A 19,277-nucleotide genomic window follows, 5' to 3' on the forward strand; every position below is an offset into this window, starting at 1 on the left:
CTAAGGCACTTCATGTTCTCAGCTCGCCATCCTCACCGTCACTCTCTTTTAGGAAATGAAAGTCCCACACAAAGTAAAGGCGACTCTCCCAGTAAGCGGAAGGTGGAGACCTGTGCAAGACCTCACCCTGACAACTGAGAAGGTGATCTTACTTGGATTTGGTCTTTGCAGAAGTAATTAAGTTAAAATGAGGTCATCCCGGAGCAAGTGGGCCCTACGTCCAGTGACAGGTGTCTTCACGAAAAGAGAGAAGTTTGGACACAGATACGCTCAGGAGAAGGCCATGTGACAGTGGAGGCAAGGATGCAGGCCCAGGACGGCTGGGACAAAAGCACGGAAGCATCCCACCTTGTCTCAGAGGCGTAGGTACCTGCCGACACCCTGATTTCAGACTCTGGCTTCCAGGCTGTGAGAGAGAACTTTCTATTGCTATTTCTATTTCTATTGCTTTCCACCCCTCATTTGTGGTGCTTTGTCACTGCAGCCCCAGGACACACCTAGAGTCTGGTTTCAAAGCAAAGCTCTGCCACAAACCCAGCTGTGTGACCTCGGGCCACTTGCTTAACCTCTCTGAGCTTCAGTGTCCTGGTCAGAAAAAAGGAGAAGCAATGTCTCCCTCACCGAGGGCCTTGGTGGTGGGAGAGCCGGAACTAGAAGCCTCTCTCCACCAGGGGTGCTGCTCTGGCCCAGCGGTGGGGGGGCCTTCTGAGGGAAATGGGGTGTGAAGAGGCTTGTCTGCCTCCCTTTGATGTGCATGAGTGCATCCCGGGAGGAGCAGAGAGGGCACTGAAGCACTTGGAGCAGGAGACGGGGCAGGAGAGTTCTGAGAAAGGCGGCCCCGGCAATTAGCTGAGGATCGGGTTTCTGCTGGGGGTCTGCAGCCTCACGGAGTTGAAAGCCAGGAGGGGGGCCTCAGGTCCTCGACCCGCGCGCCCCCCTGGCTTCTCATGCCCAGCTCTCTGCTTGGGACTCTGCTCAGTAAATATTAATTTACCCTCGATTACTGATGACAGGTCGGGGACGGCCTGGCTGCCATCAGGGTCAGCGCCGGGGGACAGGGCTGTGTCCTTCAAAGCGGCACCGAGCCGTTAGGCCTAATGGTGCCTGCAGGCAGGAGGTGGGGGGCATATCCTGGCCGCACAGGGGTCCACTGCTCTTCTGGGGGGAGCAAGCAAGCGATTTTGCCGAGTGCTGGGTAGGATCTGGGGCCAGGAGGGGCTGAGAGCCAAGGACACCCACCTGCCAAGCCTGCTGGGCCCACTGGCTTCCTCCCCACAGGCTGCTGAGAGGTGCAGACCAGCCACACAAGGAAATTCCTGAAGCCGCAGAGCCACCACCGGGAGGGGTCTGGCTTCAAACCAAGGAGGAGGTCTGGGGGGCAACAGCCTGGAGTCTCTTGGGTCCCAGGAGTCCCGGAGTCATCAGAGTGCTGGAGCAGGACCAGAGCCAAAGCCGCAGGAGGGGGCGGGCCGCATGGGGACACAGCCACTTGCCCCTCTGAGCCTCCATGTCTGTGGCTGCTCAATGGAGACAGGAGCACTTCCCTGGCCGGGTGGTGTCAAGGATTTGATGAGACCCTGGCGTAAGGGTCTGCAGCCCTCAACAGAAGCCGCTATGGGGACCCACCTGTGAGCATGTGGCAGCCAACCCAAGGAGGGTGTAGAAGGGACCCACCTGTCACCGTGGACACTGCTGGCTGGGACCCTAGTGAAACCGGGGTGTCAGTCCTGAGCTTTCACCCACCCCCACATTCCGGCAAAGGGCTGCCTCGGACCCCGGGATCCACCCCCTGTATGGACTGGATGGTGTCCCCGCAAGTGGAAGCCCCAGCCCAGGAGACAGGGCCTGGAGGAGGTCATTAAGGCCATGGGGTCCTATGGGAGAGCCCTGATCCCATGGACTGCTGGTCTTATCAGAGGTCTCCCCCTGTCTCGCGTGTGAGCACACTGCAGGAAGGGGTCCATCTGCAAACCGGGCGTAGACCGTCCCCAGAGTCCAGCCTGCGGACACCTTGGTCTTGGCCATGAGCCCCCAGATGGTGAGAAGAGAGTAGCTGCCGTGAGTCCCAGCTGTGATATTTCGTCATGGAGGCTGAGCTGACAGGGACACCCCTGCACATGAACACGGCCTCGAGGCAGAAGGGGTGCTGGGAGCCCACTGTCCCGACCCCTGCCCAGTGCACCTCTGCAGGGAAGAGCGCTCTCCTGAGGCCGTGTCCACCCCTCCACCCCCACATCCCCCGTCAATCCCCGGGGCCACTGGGATTGGGGCTGTGCGGAGAACACACTTCATACCCAGCCCTGGGCGTGGGCCGAAGTGGCATTGTCACTGTCACCTCACCTGCCCCGTCTCTGGGCACTTGGTGCTTGGCATAATCTGGAACATTCCACCTCTCGGGAGGTGGCACAGCCAGGGTCGGGTCCCAGGATGGGTGTGGCATCTGGCAGACAGGACTTGGCGCTCTCTGGGCAGAAGGGCAGGCTCTCAAGCTCTGAGGAGGTGAAGGGGGTTGGGGGATGGGGAACGTTCCATCGGCAGCTCGGAGTGTTAGGAGCTGTAGTGCAGTGAGTCGCATCCCCAGTTCAAGTCCACTTGGAAGGTCAGGCTGTGACCCTGTTTGGAAGCGGGGTCTTGCAGATGTAGTGAAGGTAAGGATGGGAGCAGGGTGTGAGTCCAGGGACTGGTGTCCTTGTAAGATGCAGAATGACAGGGGCCGTGTAGAGGGGAGGGCGAGATGGTGAACTGCGGCGGCAGCCCAGGATCGCCTCTACCCCCAGAAGTGGGAAGGGGCAGAAGGACTGTTCCCTGGACCCTCTGGGGGGAGCATGGCCCCGCTGACACCTTGATATAGACGCTGGCAGCCAGAATTGTGGGAGAGTCGATGTCTGTTGTTTGAGCCCCCCGTCTGGTGATCTGTACGGGTGTGCAGGAGATGCTGAGGCTGGCCCAGTGCCTGGTCCCCAAGGGAAGAGTCCCCAGGTGCAGTCCCCCCGAGACTACCCTCCATCCTCCCAGCCCCAGACTGCCAGCCCGGGCCCAGGCCGGGCACGTGGACCTCACTCAGATTGGCCCCCGGAGCCACAAGCCAGTAAGATCACAATGACCCTGCAAATGCTTGAAGGGGAAGACTGTCTGCTGCCGAATTCAGCTGCGGCTCAGGACAATGGGAGCCTTCACAACCGCCCTGTGAAACACACTTGTAGCATTATCATCTCTACTTTACAGAGGAGGAAACCGAGGCACGGGCAAGCAGGCTGCTGGCCAAGCCCGCACAGCACGCTGTGGGAAGCAAATCAGGGCTCACTGATTTCCTAATTCTCCTCTCAGCTCAGAGGCTCAATTTACTTGTCCCTGCACTGCACAGATTAATGCCAGTTAGAAGTTAATACTAATTGGTGAGCGAGCGGGCATTTGCGGAGGCCCTCCTGTGCCGGGCTCGGGGCAAGGCTGTGAGCCACACTGCCCCGTCCTCAGACAGTCCCCACTAGGCTGGGCAGAAAGCTTGGAATTGGCTGGAGCCTTTCTTAGTGGGACGATACCTAACAAGATGAAGGGACGAGACGCTGAGCTCTGAGGTCACCCCAGGTTGGGGTCTCTCCGCACTGTAGGCTCTGCAAGCGGCCAGGGGCCAGGCAGACCAAGGGCCTTCTGCCCTCTTCCCAGGGCCCACCTTGTCTTTCTGTCCCCATGGGGCCAAGGGACAGGTGTGAAGTCAGACTCACTGGGAGGATAGAGCGCTCGTGGGTCTGGGCCCCTCCCCAAGGCCCTGACATTCAGCCGTCCCTTCAGTCCCGTGCGTTCCTCCATTGTCTTCTAGGAAGCTCCCGTTTGCTTCAGTTACTAAGCTACCCAGCCTTGGTATCTGCTGCTTGCAGCCAAAGACCTGCCTGATAGTGAGGGGGCTTCCTACAGGGAGTGGGGCCTGAACCCCACACTCCACAGTGGGTGGACCATGTGCAGGACTGTGTTCCCTCACCTGGAGGAGACCTGCTGGTGAAGGCGACCCCTCCCACCGCACCCCTTGTCCCATCCCCTCTGTGCAGCAGGACTCACCACCCCTGAGAGCCATGTCACCACATGGGCTGTGTGTTTAATGATGGGAGACTGGTCTCACCCATCTCTGATCCATATACCTGAGCGTGGCATGGAGCAGGTGCCAGGCAAATGCTGGGCAGGGAAAGAATCTCAATGTTGCAAAGAACTATGATCTTGAGGCATCCCTCTTATGAAAGCTATCCCAGAATAGTTAACACAGAAGTATGTGGTTTATGCCAAACTGATACTGGGATGAAGAATCAGTTTTCTCAGCCCCTGAGAGATCTATGCCCCCATCTCCCAGCCCACAGGAGTTCAGTTCTCTACGATGCAAAATGAAGAGAAAGCAGACAGCTGGGGGTCAAGGGATGGGCACAGAGCTTGGCAAGCAGCAAGAGGTCTAATTAGAAGCACACAGGCCGTCCATTTCTGGGAAGTGCCCTTACCCCAGGGCTGTGTCGGGACCGAGAGCTGAGCAGTCAGAGATGGGAGCCAAAGCCAGTCTGCAGGGCATGCCCTGCACTAATTGGTGATGAGACCCAGGCTGGGGCCTGCAGGAAAAGCAGACCTGACAAGCCAGTCCTGCCCACCAGAAGCTGGCAGCACCACTGGGAAGCAGGACACAAATGCATGGAGAGTTAAGTAAATAGCAGATTCAAGGGACTGCCAAGGAGATGCTTCCAGGGCAGGGTATAACCAACCATCAGCTTAGCATCACATATCCCCCACATGGCCCTCCTGCCCATCACTCAGGCAAGGCCACCATTCCACTGCCCAGTGCCCCCTCTCCATCTCTGTGGCATCATCACTTCTTACTGGAAGCGTTGTGTCCTAGTCAGCTGACCTCCCTGCAACCCACTGTCCGTGCTCTTCAGGTAATGATTGGGGACAGGGATGAGGACTTGGGTTTCCCCTTTCCAGCCTGTAAGTGCCATGAACAACATGCACAAAACAGGAAAACTGGTTGAAACTCACTGGTGGCACCTGGGCAGTCACTTTATGGGCCTACTGAATGTTTCCATGGAAGTAGCCAAGGGAGACACACACTGCAGAGCATCGTAAGTTGGCTCCTGACCACAGTTTGGCAAGGTGGAAGCCATATTATGGGACATCTAGGAGGAATCCCCTTGGGAGCAAGGTGGTGAGGGTCTCAAAAGACACAAAGTGTTCTAGGGCTTACTTATCTTTTTTAATGGTTTGTGTGGATTTGAGAAAATAGTCAAAATGAAGGATAATAGAGGGATGAAACTGTCCTACAGAGCAAGAGACCCCACCAGTGGAACAAAACTACACACAAGATATTAGATATTAGGTATAAGATAGAACAAGAGTATACTTCCCTGAAGCGAGGGAAAGACTAGTTTGCAGACTGAGCTCATGATCATTCTCCAGGCTGAAGTGATAAAGAATGGGTCACACTGATACACATCTTGGTCAAATTATTGAGTTCCGAAGGTAAAGAGATGTCTTCAGACAGCCAGGCTGCCAAAACAAGTTAGACTGTTATCAAAAGACTCTGTAGCACCACTCAATGCCACGACACAAATCTCTGGTGGAAGGAACTTGTGAAGAAAAGATTGTAATGTAAAAAAAAAAAAAAAAAGCAGATGGTATAAACTTGCTCCAGCATAAAGGCAGCAGTCTAATAGTCCCAAGCATGAGATAATTCAGGGCATAGAGCAGCCATAAGTCCATCTCGGGAAGAAATACTTCATGACCATGTCAAGCCAACTGAAGATAAAAGGAGAAGTTATAGAAAAGGCAGCGTGCAATGCCAGAAGAGAGCAGGGCAATGACTGGCAGGGGCTAAGGGGAAGAGATGTGGCTCAGTGGTTCTATACCCAGCCAAGATGGCCCTTGGTATAAAGGCAAAACCTAGGCAATGTCAATATGCAAATAGGCAAGAATTTTTTTAAAATATGGCATTTATGATCCTTCTTGTGGGAAAGATAACTTTTTGAAAAAAATCTGATAAAGGATGATTAAAATTTTAAAATCCTTGGGATTGGAGACATTATAGTTAAATAAAAAGATGAAAGTAGCATTGAGTTAAGTTTTATGCACTCAAAAAACACAGAAGAGCTCATACATGTTACCTATCTTGACAAAGTAAAACCAATACTACAGTGAACAACAGGGCTTGGAATTTTGATTGGGATTGCATTAAACCTACACATCGGGGTGGGAAAACTTTCTTGAGCAGAGAGTAAATATTTTAGGCTTTGAGGACTATGCTGTCTTTACTGCAAATGGTCAAATCTGCCACTGAAGTTCAAAACACGGATAGATAATATATGAACTAATGGGCATGACTGTATTTAGATAATACTTTACCTACAGAAACAGGCAACCAGCCTGAGGGTCATAGTTTGCCTGCTATAGGTCAATGAAGGGGAAAGAGACAACAACATTGAATGTTCCAATCCATGAATATGGTATGTCTCTTCATTTATGTAGATCTTCTCTAATGTCACTCAGAAATGTTTTGAATTTTTGGGCGGCACCTGGGTGGCTCAGTCTGTTGGGCGCCCAACTCTTGATTTCAATTATTGTACTTACAAATTATTTTATTTTTATTTCCAATTTTGAAGAAGATATCAACTTCCAAACCATTGCTTGTTTGAAGAAATACTATTGATTTTTGTATATTGACCTTGTATCTTGCAAGCTTGTAGAATTCACTCTTTAAGTCAAGCAGTTTTTTTTTTAAGATTTCTTAGGATTTCCTATGTAGACAAACATGCTGCTGCAAATAAAGAGAGTTTATGTCTTCCCTTCCAACACAAATGCTTTTTGTTTATTTATTTTTATTTCTTTCTTCCCTTACTGAGTTGGGTAGGCTTCCTGTACAATCACAGGTGGGAGTGGTGGAGTAGACATCATCTTTTGTTCCCAAGCTCAGGGGATGCACCCAGCCACTCACCATCAAGGATGACATTGTCTGTAGGTGTTCATGCATGCCCTTCACAAAACTGAGGATGATATCTTCCCATCTTAGTATGCTGAGAGTTCTTATCATGAATGAGTTTTGAAGAATGGATCCTACAGAATGACTTTGTTTTCTCTGTTAAAATGACCATGTGATTTTTCTCATTATTCTGCTACTATAAAGACTACATTAATGGACTTTCAAATCTTGATTCAGCTTTGCATTCCTGGAACAAGCCCCACTGGTCATCTTGTGTAGAGTTGAATTCAATCTCTCTAATATTTTTTTGAGTATCATAAAAGATTGTTCTATGAAAGATACATTCTGGTTCATCCTCATGAAAGATATTGGTCTGGCTTTCTTTTCTTGTAATTCCTTTGTCTGGTTTTGATATCAGGACAATTCTGGCCTCCAAAAATTGAGTTGTAAGCATTCCTTTCTTCTCTTTTATTTTCTGGAATTTTGTGATATATTGGCATTGTTTCTTTCTTAAGGATTTGATAAGCCATCTGGACCTGGAATTTCATTTGTAGGAACGTATTTGGTAACCAATTGAATTTTTGGTAGCAATAGAGCTATTAAGAATTTCTATTTCTTCTTGAGTCAGTTTGATAATATAGTTTTCAAGGAACTTGTCTATTTATCTAAGTTATCAAATTTATTGGCATACAGTTGTGGGGTGGTATTTTTGCTTTATTTTATTTTAAAAAATTTTGATAGACAAAAAGCTGTACATAACTAGTATATATATATTTAATGAATCTGGACATAAGCATACACCTGTGAAACCATCACCACAATCTATATCTCCGAAATTTCCTTCTACCATCTTACTCAGTTTGTTTATATTTTCTTATTACCTTTTTACTGACTTTGGGATCTGCAGTGATATTTTTTTCTTCATTTTCTACATTGGTAAAAAAAATTATTTTTTTCTTGATTGGCCTTTCTAAGAGTTTATTATTTAATGTTTTAAGGAACAAATTTTTTGCCTTATTAATTTTGTTTCATTTTTATTTCATTATTTCTGTTCTTACCTTTAATACTTTCTTAATTCCACCTACTTTGCATTTACCTTCCTCTTCTTTTTTTTGACTTCTTAGTATAAACATAATTACTGATTTTAAACAATTTTTCCTGTCTAATGGAGATATTTAAAGAAATATATTCCACTGCAAGTATTTTTAGCTATAATCTCACAAATTCCAAGATGTTACATTATTTGTGTTAAAATATTTTCTAATTTTCTTGGTGAATTATTCCTTGGCCCGTGGGTGATTTGACTGTTAATTTCCAGATATTTGGGGGCTTTTCTAAATATCTTGTTTTTTTTTATTTCTTATTTAATTATGCTATGGTCAGAGAGCATACTCTGTGACACTTCAATTTTCTGAGATTTATGGAGACTTATCTTTCATCTTAGATGTGGTTTATCCCAGTAAACAACCCCTGTGCACTAGAAAAGGTGTATCCTGCAGTTGTTGGGTACAAAGTCAGTGAGGTCAAGGGGAGGGTGATAATGTTCGGATCTTCTGTATCTTACTGAACTTTTGTCCGTGAGTTTGATCAGTTAATGAGAGGGAGGTATGGAATCCCCCATTGTTTTCCTTCTTTTGGGAGCTACAAGCCGGCTCTGCCTATTGCCCCTGCCTAAGTACACCAACTTCACCCACCCTGTGTCATTCTGTAGCTGTTTACACTGGGAGGGCAGATGTGGTGTCAGCTTTTCCATCATGGCCAGAAGTGAAAATCCCAAGGAATCCACATTCCCTTTACTTTTCCCTAAGCTTGAAACTCCTGTTTCCTATGGTCCAATCTGGGACATAGTAGGTATTCAATAGGTCAAGTAAATATAGGTGTTAATTCATTAATGATCATCCCTCCCATTTGTAGCATTTAGTGTTTTCATAGAACTTTTATGTTTATCATCTCAATGGAATGTCATGATACTCCTGTAAGATATAATGCTGCATATAATATTTTTCCCTTAGAGGAGGAAACTAAGACTTAAACAGATCAAGTGATCATCCAACACCCTCTGTGGTGACCCACTGCCTTCCCCTGTGTCCACACTTCCCCTGCTCACCCTTCCTTCTCTCTACTCTGTGGAAAGAGAAGCCTCAAATACGCAGGATTCTCCCCAAATCAATAGGATGGGTCCGTGAACCAGGAATGATTAGTATCCCCATAAAATCTGGCAATGCGTGAACCCTGACGCTTGAGAAACTGTGTCACTGAATGACTTCAAAATTCATTCCAGCTGGTCTCCAGGTCAAAACAAATTAGGGAGTGAAAACTATGAACATAATGCCTGCGAATCGGTGTGGGCACAGGGGGCTGGCCACAGATACTCCCATCAGGTCAAGCAGAAAGGGATAGAAACGTGTTTCCCCCAAACCCAGAGACACAGATCTTCCAAATAAGAGCAATCCTCTCCCCATGTTGGGAAAGGTGGTCCAGAGCTTCTTGGATGGGAAGAGGCTGGAAGATCTACAGGGATGTCTCTTATTCAATCTCTGCACCCAGTTGGGCCAAGATATGATTCTGTTTCAGTGGCTCCAGTTTTTGTGAAATTTTCACAGGGGAGAGAAACCACTTTAAAAATCCAGAGGTGCTCCTCCATCACTCGGAGTGTTCAGGACGTACAGCATATGGGCCAGATGTTCTGGAACCTGTGCTGAATATTCGCTATCCATAAAAATCAACCACTCATTTGTCTTTGTCGCTGGGAGATTCCTAAAAAGGACCCTAACCAAGGCTTCCACCTTGAAATTCAAGCCCAGAGATTGTGTCTAGACATACAGACTTGTCAGGAAATGATAGTGATTTGAAGCAGCTCTGTATTTTTATTAATGTCTGTCACTCGGCAGATATTTTTGAATGGATGGAGAAAACCAGGAAGATGAATCGGTGAGTGCATAATTAACTCAACATATTCAAAATGACTTAAAAAGTAGATTGATATGTATTGCATTTAAAAATGCCCCTCCCCTTAAATGTCATAGGCTTTCCCAAAATGCTCTTTACCGCCACCCAGAACTCCCAGGGACCAGTGCACAGCCAACTCTGGGCAAACAGCTATCGATAAATAGATGAAGGAATATGGAATCTTCAAAACTAAAGATTAAGCAGTGGAGCCTGCGGAAAAGGCTTGAAGCTTCTCTGGAGTTGGGACTGATGATTACTCCTGACCAATTCCTCCTTCCCCAGAGCCAGCCCAGACAGTCCTGCTCTGAACAGCGGAGCCCATGGGTCCCGCCTCACCGAGCGGACAACTGTCAGGCCTCTACCGACGTCTGCATCCAGATGGAGTGAGCCTGCCATGTGGCCCCTGTGCTGGCCCGCATCACCCGCAGATCCACACCTGCATCGTCAGTGTTTGAGAATTGGTGTCTAATCAGGATTGGCCCAAAGTGGGGCCAAGTAGATCATCACTGAACCTATGAAACAGTCAAATATGGTTACATTTGGACTGCAACATTATTACATATCTGAACAGAGATGTGTTTTGTTTCACAAAAATCTAGAGAAATGAGAGAATTTTAAAAAAATTACTTTTTTGACCCAAATCTACCATCACACAAAATATAATAATAAAATTATATTAATAAAAATCTAAATATATGACAAGTATATTTAATATACTTATTATTTGCTTATAACAGATTTTTATATCTCTTTCTCCTTACCTCCTGGAAGAAATACTCTGATCATTGTACCAGCTTCCACTGGTTTAACTTCCCTTATTGGATTATCTCTTATGTATAAGTTGAAAATGTGGAACTTAAAAACATTCGCCAGAAGACAGATAGTCTCTGTGGATATTGCACGAATAGAGGCAAATTCAAAACAGAAATCTAATACCAAATGGGTATTAGAAATGGATTGTTTGATTAAATCTTGTCCGAATTATCAGTTACATAATAAGGAAAGTGTTAGCTTTGCCTGCAGAGCCGAGACGTCACTCCGCGCGGTTAATCTTCATTTAAAGGAGACCAGATACTTCTCAGTGGCAATTGAAAACCAACATTTTTCTTATTAAGGTGATTGGAATGACGGATGCATAAATCATAACATATGAAATTCCCCCATAACTTAGACCCCTTTAATACTAAACATTTGTTCCAATTTCTTGACAAGCACCGCGTGCGAGGGGCTCCGAGCGGCGCCTGCGCTGCTCTGGGCGCTGCCTGCGAGATGAACGCTTGTCGCCTGGTGCAGCCCCCAACTCCATGGCCCAGAAACCCAAAGGAGAGGAGGCTGAAAAAACCCTGGTGTCAATACTTTTCAGCATGCGACAATGCCTTTTGGGCTGCTTTTCCATTTTTGTTAAGAAAATAGGGTGACTTGGTCAATTACGCATGTTATTTCATTTTATTATTTGGGCTTTGCTTTCGGATGCAGTGTTTACTTCACGCTTTCTCGGGGTGCTAACACTGATCCCCAGCACCCACCCAAGGAATGCAGTTGAAGAATGTCATGTAGAACGTGGAAGACAGAACGTGAAGACTCCTAACTCTGGGAAACGAACTAGGGGTGATGGAAGGGGAGGAGGGCGGGGGGTGGGGGTGAATGGGTGACGGGCACTGAGGGGGGCACTTGACGGGATGAGCACTGGGTGTTATTCTGTATGTTGGTAAATTGAACACCAATAAAAAATAAATTTATTATTAAAAAAAAATAAAGTCACACACCAAAAAAGTGACCGATCCTGGACTTGAAAAAAAAAAAAAAAAAAGAACGCGGAAGACAACCCGCTTCATTAGCATGCTCGACCTGAGCACACAACGATGGGAAGAGCCTTCGTACTTGAGAGCATCCTCGCTCGCCATCTGAGGTTACAACTGCGAGGCAATGTATTTAAACAGTAGGAAGAGCGCTGAAAAGCTGAGCCGTGGTATGGGTATCACAGTTGTGATTGTGGAAAGTTCTGTGTCAGAAAGCGTCTAGACAGAAAGGCTAAAATGCACATTCTGTGGAAACGGCGGCCAGTGGTGGGTGCTTCTCATCTTCCTGCATCCACTGCCAGAGTCCATGGGCTTGGAGGAAGGAGGCTGAGCATCTCCTTCTGACCCACGTGTGTTCTCGGCCGCCCCCGACTTCTCCTCGACACTCTCCCCTCCACCAAGGGTCCCCACACCAGAATGGAGAACACACAGGGGTGCATTTCCTCAGCTGTCACCCAAGGGTGACGATTAGACGCCGTGGAGGAGACTGAGGGTGATGGGTGGAGCCCACTGCAGGCCTGACAGCAGCTGGATTATCCTTCTGATCACGTGCTGGGAACAGGAGCCACCTCCCTCACCCCTGCCCAGTGAAGCCACAGCCCAGGTCCCCTGTGGTTAACGCCACCCCTGCGTTATCCTCGCCAGGAAAGCACCTGCTCGGAGCTCAGCCACACCCACCCACCGGTCCTCTTTTTGTGAATGGAGGGGCCACACTTGACCTTGAAGCTTTTCTACCCGCTGTGCCCCGGGGAGGACTCAGATAAGGGGTGTTGAGAGGCAGTTACTATGCTGAGAGGTGTCCCGTCAGCCAGCCTGGAGCCAGAGGCTCCCTGCGGGAAGGGGACAGACAGGAGCTGGGGAGAGGAGATGGCCTGCCGGACCTGCCAGGCCTGCTGGACCAGTGGGACCACCACCATCAGACCCAGATCAGCCTTCAGATGACAGCCAGTCCCCGGGCCCTCTGGCCACCCATTTTCTTGTCGGCAAATTCTCAGATTGAGCAGAGTACAATGATGCCTCTCATTTCACAGAAAGATGCAGGCTGGGCCAGGGGCAGTGTGGGGTGCCTGCCTGGGTCCCATGGGGCAAACTGCAGAGCTCCTCCTCAGACTTCCCACATGCCACTGGTGCCCCGAGGTGAGGGCCAGCCCTGCCCCAGGCGACCTCCCTGGGGGGCAGCTGGGCCTACAGGAGGGGTACGTGGCAGGGCCGAAGCAGATCTGACCTCTGGTGTGTGTAGTTACCACCTGACACCCCCACATGGGTCACATGAGGAGCAAGGTGGGGCGCACCCCCTGAGATGCCCATTTGTGCCTCAGTTTCCCCCTTTGAGTTTCACCCCTCCCTGTGAAGGCCATCCCAGCCATGGAAGAGGGGACCAGGGATATGCAGGGATGCTCCGGTCAGCCCTCCTCTTGGGGGTTCCCTGGGGCATCCCTCTGGGGGCCAAGCCAATGGATCCACCCTAAGGGGTCACCCAAGCCTCCCTTCTTATAGGAATCAGGCTACAAGCAACCTCAAGGGGAGGGACTTTAGAGGGAGGGTCCAAGGCCACACTAAATTGGGGGCTGCATCATTGTTCTAGAATGTTTCTGAGAGAACCAGAGGAGGACAAGGAGGCAGAGAGCAGGAGGGGGAACAGACCCAAGTGAGTCCTGGAGCAGAGAGGAGGGGATGAGGAGTGCAGCCCCAGGGCATAGCTTGTCCTAGGGCCCCCAGGCCTGGCTGAAGAGCCAGTGGGAGGGGACGGATGGGGATGGGATGAGTTGAGGCACTCCAGTAACCCCGTGGGAACCCTGAGCCAGGGGCGGGCCTGTGGGTCTCCAGCCCAGGGGGGCCCAGTCCGGGGCGTTGGCAGAGGAGCCAGGATGCGTATAGGACACCGGGAGATGCAGGATGGCAGAAAAGGGGCCACCCGCGTGGGCTGAGGCTGGAGCTGGGAGACCCTGGGGTCCCGCAAAGGAGACTGAGTGCCCATGGAGGCGGGAAGACAGACAAGAGGGTGTGCATCTCAGAGCCAGGTGACCGTCACACCCGGCCCCAGCACGCTCCCAGGGGGTTCTCTGACCCTGCCTGTTCCTCAGACTCAAATCCCCATGAAGGGAATAACAGCCGTTCACATCCACACACACAGCTTTATCGTCAGCAGCTTGCCTCCAGCTGTGATTCCCTCTGAATGCACAGACTACTCCAAGCCCAGAGAGGCCGAGCCACTGGCCCTAGGTCAATCAGCAGGTCCAGCTGGGGCTAAAATCCCAGGCAAATCCTGCCCACCTCATTGGAGCTCACCCTGGAGAATGTTCTGGAGAGTGTGCTGTGAATGAGAGAACCCAGAGGAGCGCCAGGCAGCCCCTGGGGACAGCTAAGTCCCACGTGTCCATCCAGGCTCTGAGGAGGAGAAGGTGGATGGGCCTGCCAGGGCTGCCAGTGGATCATTCTAGAAGGGTGGGTGGAGACCAGGGAGGTGAGCGAGCAAAGCCAGGACCTGCGTCACAGTCTGGAGTCCCTGTACAGTTCTCACGGCCCCAAAGTCCCCCTCGGTCTGCTGTGGGTGGGTGGGGGGGCCCATTTCAGTCCCACAGAATGACCTGCAGGAGAACCTGGGGGCAAAGGGCTCAGGGTGGGTTTGGAACTTCTGTCCTGGATGGGCCCCGAAGCCCCGCCCCAGCACGTGGCACGGACAGCAGTACACTCGCTGCATCAACTTGCAGCCCAAAGAGGACCCTGTGCCAGGTCGGGTGTGGCGAGGGTGCAGGGGCCAGCAGGGTGGCCAGCTCGGGCCAGGGAGGAGGCGGGCAGAAGCAGGCGGGGTGTCCCGGTGCCCAAGGAGGCTGTGACGGCTTATGGGAATCACATATCGGGCTGATGGGGACGGAAGTCCCCGAGTCCCAGAGGAGCAGTCATGGGGCTGGTGCCCAGACGAGGAGCCTTATCCATGGGCAGCGTGGGGCGGGGAAGCTGCAGCCAGGCCCTACAGGGGTGCCCCGATGTGCCTGGGCATCCAGAAGCACGTAGAAATGAACCTTAATTTCAGCCTTGCAGCACAGACAGTTTCCTCTGGAGGTGACCAGGAGTGGGCCCCATGGATGGGAAGCAGGAAGGGGGGGAAGGACAGCGCAGGCCAGGGCCTGAGCAGGGTGGGTGCCGGCGGGCTGGCCTCCCCACCGCCCCAGTGCCCGCCACTTGGCCCGCCGGTGCAGCCGCCAGGTGCGGTGGAAGGGCTGCCATGCGGCGGTCTGTCTGTCTGGGAGGGCCTGTGAGCAAGAGCAGACCTCGGCTGGAACCAGGCTGCCGCCCTAATGAGAGCCAGGTGGGGCCACACCTCGCCTGTCGGGCGGCACCTCCCGGCTTTGATCAGCGATAAGGGCCTAAGTGTTCCCAGGACCCCTGCCCTCCCCCACAGCTTCGGCCGGCCACCACTTCCCTTTCAAAGCCACCTCTCATCACCCGCCCCAGGGCAGACACAGGAGAGGCCAGGCCAGGGGGGGGGCAGGAGCTTGGTTCCCTGTGACCCATCCCCCAGCACTGCTGCAAAACACCCGAGCACCCCGGCCCACAGGTGTACCCTGACACCACCCACTCGGGACACAGACCAGACAGGAAACCCTCGGAAGGCCCCCTCCTCCCAGCCCCTAGCTCTGGGCACCAACCAGCCCCCACTGCCCCCTCGGCCTCAGGAACACAGGCGTCCCCCAGGTGTGCTTGGAGACCTAGGGTGGGGGTGGGAGGCTCAGATGGCACCCCAAAGAGCATGACGGCACCCTCCCCATGTCACACTCCCTGCCTTCCCCTCCCCTCTTCTCTTCTAATCTATTTTATTTTGGTTACGTTTCCTGATTTAAATAATTGGAACTTACGAGCCAACTTTCTGTGGCCCAAACCAGCGCAAGGCAGTGTGGGAGGACAGCTAGGCCCTGACCCAGGACGTGACAGGGGTCCAGACTATCCCAGGACACCCCCAGGGCAAGTGCTCTGCCCAAGAATTCCCCACCCTGCTCGTTCTCACATGAAAAGCTGGCCCTGGAGCCTGCGGCCAGGCATGGGGTCCAAGCTGGCAACTGGGTTCTGTGTCCCCCTCTGTGCATGGATGCATCCCCCCCAGACTTCCCGGGGCATGGGAGACAGAAGGGGTGGGTGGTGGGCCCAGCTGGGGGGTGGGTGTAGTGGGCACAGCAGCAGCAGAGGGCACTGCGGGCGGTGTGGTCAGCATGATGGTCACCAGCTGGACGCGGGGCTGGGTGGCCTGTCCCCAAGCTAGGTGAAGTCAGTCTTCACCGTGGGGTGTGTGAGAGGGTTAGCGTGGATGAAGGATGAAGAACAGCCGGGGTCCGACAGCACAGCCACTCTTGTCACCATCCCATTCTGTTACTGTCCCCAGCAACGGGAGGAGTAGGGCCCAGGCTGGCTAGGGCAGCTCTGCGTGCGTGAGCCAAGACAGCTCTGCCATCCACGGGACATCCTGGCCTCAACCACGGCCGCTTGCAGTCTCAGCAGCCCCCGGCCAGAGGTCCCGGCCTGTGGGACGGCTGCCCTCGCCCATCCCCTCCCCACACTGACTCTCCTGTAGCACGGTGACCACACACACGAGAGAATCCTGGGGAAAGTGGACGAGTGTGTGTATGTGTATATGTGTGTGAGCATGTGTGGAAGCCTGTATGTACATGTGCGGGTGCATTGTGTGCACGTGTGTGCACATGTATATATGTGTGCATGTATGTGAGCGTGTCCATGTATGTGAGCGGGTAAGTGTGCATTGTGTGAACGTGTGTGTACACACACCTGTATGTATGTTTTGTGTATGTGTGTGCACGGGCAAGTGTGTATTATGTGAGAATGTGTGCACACACTTATATGTATGTGTGCGTGCATGTGAGAGAAGGCGCATGTCTGTGAGTGTGTGAGAGGGGAGGGAGGGAGGGCGGGAGAAGCGGGCAGATAAAGCAAATATGGCAAGTGTTAACATTTGGGGGATCTGAATGAAAGGTGTACAGGAATTCTTTGTACTTTCCTTGCAACTCTCCTTAAGTCTGAAATTTGTCAAAGTAAAACCTCAAAGACAGCCAGCCTGGGGAGGCCAGTGTGCAGACCACACGGTGGCACACGTGGGGGCAGGCGCCCCAGAGCAGCTCCGTGTTCCGAGTCCCTTGAGGGTGGGTCAGGGGACAGGTGACGAGCCATCGTGTACGGCACACTGGGGACCTGGAAACGTGTGCAGCCCGCCCCTTGCCACGGGGTCTCCGATGGGTTAGGCAGGGCTCCGGGCTTCCTGGTGCCAGGTCTATGTGACGGGAAGGGGTCCTGGAGCCTGCAGGGGCCCCCATCCCCGTCCCCGGGGCACAGGCCGCAGCTCCTTCTGCGAGCCCTCTCCAGAGTCCAGCCCAGTGCCGCTCCTGCAGCCCCGAGGTCTCCTCTGCAAACGGGGGGACCCCACCCTCCCTGGGACCCTCTTCATCCCCGCTGTGCTGCCGTGGGCTGGTGCTCCGTCAAAGATGAGGGGTTGTATGGGCAACATGCAGCCCTGCAAAGAACCCCCTGACTCACACCCCCCACCCCAGGATGGTCTGCTCTGCCCATCTCCTCCTCAGCTCCCAGGCCCTTCCCCCCCAGGGTGATGCCCGGGTGTTCATTGTCTGGAGGTCCCAGAACTGAACAGCTCCTGAACACTCTGCTGTTTTACTCAAGAGAGAACTGGGTGATGTTAGCAATCTATATTGAAAAGGTTTTGAAGCTGATGTTTCTGTGTCACAAAATGCTTTGCCTCTTTGGGTCGATCACTTCCTCCAGGAAGCCTTCCCTTGATGCACTTAGACTGGATGAGGTGCCTTGTCTGGGCTCCACGGACCCTGTGCCTCCTTTGCCAGGACTCCTGTTAGACTGTGCCAGCACAGCCCACTCAGACCAGAAGCAGTGTGTGTGAGAGTGTGCGCTGTGTGCTGTGCGGTGTGTAAGCCGTGTGGTCCCCATCACGATCCCAAAGTCTAAAATAATTTCTGATAAATTACTGTTCAGTTACATTTGCTGAATGAATGAATGTAGGTTATCCCTACATTTATTTTCTTACTTGCTTTGTACAGAAAAGATGCAGGATGCTGGCAGTCCTGACATGTTGACCTTGTGTGGGAGCCTGCTGCCCTTCGAGAACGAACACCGGCCCACATGCTCTCACAGTCCGGAGGCAGGAGTCTGATGCGGGTGTCGGCAGGGCTGGTTCCCTCCAGGGCTGTCTCAGCTCCAGGCCTGTAGATGTCCCACTGGATCTCCACCTCTGTTGTCACCTGGCCTACTTCTTTGTGCCTGTGGGTCCCCTCCTCCACTTGTAGGGGCACCAGTCATGGGATGCAGGGCCCATCCTGCTCCACGATGACCTTCTCTTAACTAATCGCATCTGCAAAGACCCTGTTTACAAACAAGGTGGCCCTCACAGCTGCAGGGCCAGGACTTGGATACCTCCTTTGTGGGGAGACACTCTTTGAGCCGTGACACCCCATTCCCTGCTCTGGGGTGGAGTAGGGGTTATGCTCACAGAGGGAGCTGCAGAGCCAGAGGCCCAGGGGCCTGTCCCAGCAGCCTTGCCTTCAGGAGACGGGATTCGGGCCTGAGTGCGGCTCAGCCACTTCCTGGAAGTAATTAGGCCGAGAGGCTGTAACTTCCTGCTGCCGGGGCTGCTCGGCAGAGAGACACAGCACATGGGGACTTTCCCAAAGGCCATGAATGTGGGCCTCCCCTCTCCATGAGTCACAGAAAGTCAGCTGCCGGCTTGACCCCCCTGACCACCTCTGCAGAGCCGTCATTGCTGGACAAGGCGGGCCTGGGTCCCACCACTCACGTGGGCTGACAGAGTCCTTTCCTGCCTGCAGCCCTCAGGGCGGGAGTGTGGGAGCGCAGAGGGTGCTGGTCTTACCTGTGGCCTGGAGCTCAGGGGAGGGACTGTGCCAGGGAGCTGGAGGGGTGGTAAGCAGAGAAGGCTTCCTGAAGGAGATGCATCGTGCCCCAGGGAGGGGAGGGGCTAGCCAGAAGGCTGTGGGTGGGGAGAGCCTGTCACATTCACCTGAGCTCTGGGAGGTGCTCCCTGCATGGAGATTTGGGGTTCTCCCCACGTCCCCCGTGGTGGGGAGAGCGGGGAGGTGGCCGGACTGCAGTATTTAAACTCTCTCCTCCCTGGACCACCGCATGGCCTGGGGTAAGAGGTTTCACCTCACTGGGTCTTAGTCTCCTGGTCTGTAAAGGGGGGTGAAAACATACCTGCCCCCCCTCCATGCCCCAGGAGAATCGCAGGATTAGATGAGAACAGGGAAGGCCCCAAGCAGAGCTGGGCTGTAAGAAGTTCCCAACAAGGCCGCCTGCAGTACGCTGGTGGGCTTGCTTTCCCGGCCCGGCATTCTTTATATTTGCTCCTGTGTGCATGATGGTTTCCTCTCTTTTGAACAATACAGATGAATTTATTCAAGCAAGTGTTTGTCCAACACCTAGACAAAGTGCTTAGCACCTCCCGATGAGCAGAGTGGATGCACATCCCTGCCCTCGGGAGCTCCCACTTTGTGGGGGGTGGGGCGGGAGACACGTAATAAATACAAAGACAGCCGACA

Source organism: Canis lupus, chromosome 3 (genome assembly GCF_011100685.1).
Source record: "Canis lupus familiaris isolate Mischka breed German Shepherd chromosome 3, alternate assembly UU_Cfam_GSD_1.0, whole genome shotgun sequence".
NCBI classification, from domain to species: Eukaryota; Metazoa; Chordata; class Mammalia; order Carnivora; family Canidae; genus Canis; species Canis lupus.